Here is a 3393-nt window from a genome sequence, read left to right on the forward strand (position 1 = left end):
ACCAGATGCTAAGTAACCAGCAGAAAAGAGTGAAATATAACTGAACAACCAACACCTCATATGTTGAAAGACACCTTGAGGTATTCAACCCCAATCGACCATGCAAAGAGTTAAGGAAATGTCAGAAACCACTGCTAATGCTGATCTATGCAGCACTAATCTTTACTCCTGGCATATAGTAGAAAACAAAATAAGTTCCCAGAATTTTTTCAAACACGATTTTCATGAACATACATTTGTCATCATTATTTTGTAACTAAAAAGAAGAAAAGAAAAAAAAATAATTCAGCTTACAATCCTTCATTTTTTAATTATTTTATTTTATTTTTTACGCCTACAGCACCTGGTCTTCCTAGGCGGTCTCCCATCCAAGTACTAACCAGGCCCGACCCTGCTTAGCTTTCGAGATCAGATGGGATCGGGCTTGTTCAGGGTGGCGTGGCCGTAGACAAATGACCTATCCTTTAAATTTGGATTTTTATGATTAAAAGAGCAGCCATGAAAACTATTTCAATCACAGGGGAGTTTTATTCTTGGCTCGTGTCTAGAGGAGAATCTAGGCTGAGAGATGTTAATTGCAAGAGAGGGGATGACTGCAGGTGAAAAATAGGTTCAATTATGTTCACAATTAGTATTAAAACCCAAGACCTTTTTTTGACTTATCATAATATAAAGAGTCTCAAGAAACACACTGCATGTGAATATTTACATAGAAGAATGTTTGATTAAGAACAGTGATTGACCATAACATAATGATTATAAGAAAGTAAAGGTTAGGCAAATATCTTAGTAACAAACAGATACAGAATGAGAAACTGCATTTTACCTTTCATCAAAGAAAAATTATTTTCTTAATACGGTCATTTTTTTTCTTTTAAATTATTTAGAGCTCAGAAGATGCTCCTTCATTCTGTTCTCCCAATGAACCAAGGTTACATTCCTCTTTTTCCTCCTATAAGTCCTTTTTTCTTTTTGAAGTGGCTTTATAGGCTTGTCTTATCCTCCTATGATATAACATATATCTTTTGCCCAGCCTGAGTCAATCTCTCCAGTTTCTGATCCTTTTTATCCTTGGGGAATTTGTGCCAGAATCTGCTGGACTTTCTCACATCCCTTGTTTTTTTTCAAAGTTTTTTTTATCCAGGAACCTGGCAGAGGACACCACTATTCATGCCTTCAAAGCCAGGTCTACAGACATCAATCTTGGCTGTGAAAACTGAAACAGCTCTGGGGCTCAGTTCCAGCTGGGCTCAGCCACCATCTAAGGCCAGTCCTGCCAACCCCGACTGTTGAGACAATGGAGATAATTCTCAATCTTAGAGAAAAAATATTCACCATAAAAAACCTAAAAGGCACTGGTTACCACTTTTACACCATTATAGCGACTTTGATTTTTAAATGAATGGACAATGTACAGTAGCTTTCACAATGTGGCCACTGGTTTAAAAAATGCTGACCTTGTTTTTCATTCAATTTGGTGAGAAAAGGGGGCTTATATTTCAGTTCCTGCCCGCCCCCCTCCCAGAGTCAAGTTAAACGTGGCTAGCAGTGTAGGTACACAACTGTAGTTATGCAGGCTTTTGTGATTTTATCACTCTCATTTTCTTGTTAACAAAGGGCCCATCCAGTGATCAGATAGGATCCCTTCCACAGAACTGGCAGGAGTCACACTCATTCTACATTAATGCAAAACATTTATCTTTTTGAAGTAAATATATATGCACCCAACATAGAAACTACTAAATATTTAAAGCAATATTAACAGAATCGAAGAGAGAAATAGACTGACATACAATAATAGTAGAGCACATCAATACCCCACTTTCAACATTGGATAGATTTTCCAGAGAGAAAATTAAATTTAAAAGAAAACAATAGATCTGAATAACACTATAAACCAAACATAATTAAGAGGCATACACAAAATAGTCCATCCAAAAGCACCAGAATATATATTTTTCCCAAGCATACATGTAATATTCTTCAGAATAGATGATATGTAGAGCCATATAGCAAGCCTTAGCAAATTTAAAAAGACTGAAATCATATCAAGTATCTTTTCCAACCACAATGGTATGAAAGTAGATATCAATAAGAGCAGGAAAACTGGAATATTCATGAATATGTAAAAATTAAACAACACACTTTTGAATAAACAATGGACCAAGGAAGAAATCAAAAGGGAAATCAGAAAGCATCTTAAGACATGCAAAAATGAAAACACATACCAAAACTTATGAGGTGCAACAAAAACAGTTCTAAGAGGGATAGTTATAGCAATAATGTCTACATTAAGAAAAAAGAAAGCTATCAAATAAACAACCTAACTTTATATCCCAAGTTATTAGAAAAAAAGAAAAAAAAAAAACTAAGCCCAAATTTACAAGAAGGAAAGAAATAACAAAGATCAGGGCAGAAATAAATGAAATAGAGACTAGAAAAACAGTTGAAAAAAATTAATGAAACTAAGAGTTGTTTTTTTTTTTTAAAGATAAACAAAAGTAATAAAACTTTAGGTAAGGTAATTGTAAAATAAAGAAAGAGAACTAGCTAAATAAAATTATAAATGAAAGAGAAGACATTACAATGATACCACAGAACTACAAAGAATCATAAGAGGCTACTATGAAAAAATTATACACCAACATACTGAATAACCTAGAAGAAATAAAAAATTTCTGGAAACATACAACCTACCAACTGAATTATGAAGAAAAAGAAAATCTGAACAGAACAGTAAAGACTAAGGAGATTGAAGCAGTAATAAAAAAAACCTCCCATCAAAGAAAAGTACAAGACCAGATGTCTTCACTGGTGAATTCTGCTAAACATTTAAAGAAGAATTAATGCCAATTCTCTCACTCTTTTAAAAGCATTGAAGAGGGAACACTTCTATTACACTGACACCAAAAGCATTCATTACACTGACACCAAAGCTAGGTACAGACACTACGAGAAAACTATAGGGTACTATCCTTGAAGACTATAAATGCAAAATTTCTCAACAAAATACTAGCAAATCAAATTCAAAAGTACATTAAAAGGATCATACACTATGAGCAAGTGAAATTTATCCCTGGGATGCAAAGATGGTTCAACATATGGAAATTAATAAATGTGATAAACCACATTAATAGAGTGAAGGATGAAAATTATATGATGTTCTCAGATGCATAAATAGCATTTGACAAAATTCAAATTTTTTTCATGATAAAAGATCTCAACAATTTGGTTATAAAAGGAATATACCTCTACATGATAAAGGCCATATATCATTAGCCCACAGCTAACATTATAGTCAATACTGCAAAGCTAAAATCTTATCTTCTAAAATAAGGAATAAGACATGGATGTTCACTCTCACCATTCCTATTCAACATAGGACTGGAAGTC

General features: G+C 33.6%; 1 non-coding gene across 1 annotated transcript; it reads right to left on the reverse strand.

Moving 5' to 3' along the window:
- Positions 1-331: 331 nt before the first annotated feature.
- LOC111744352 lies at positions 332-450 on the reverse strand. Its single transcript, XR_002782122.1, has one exon. It is a non-coding gene; the product is annotated as a 5S ribosomal RNA (ribosomal RNA).
- Between the last annotated feature and the right edge of the window lie 2943 nt (positions 451-3393).

This window comes from Pteropus vampyrus, unplaced genomic scaffold (genome assembly GCF_000151845.1).
Source record: "Pteropus vampyrus isolate Shadow unplaced genomic scaffold, Pvam_2.0 Scaffold133, whole genome shotgun sequence".
NCBI classification, from domain to species: Eukaryota; Metazoa; Chordata; class Mammalia; order Chiroptera; family Pteropodidae; genus Pteropus; species Pteropus vampyrus.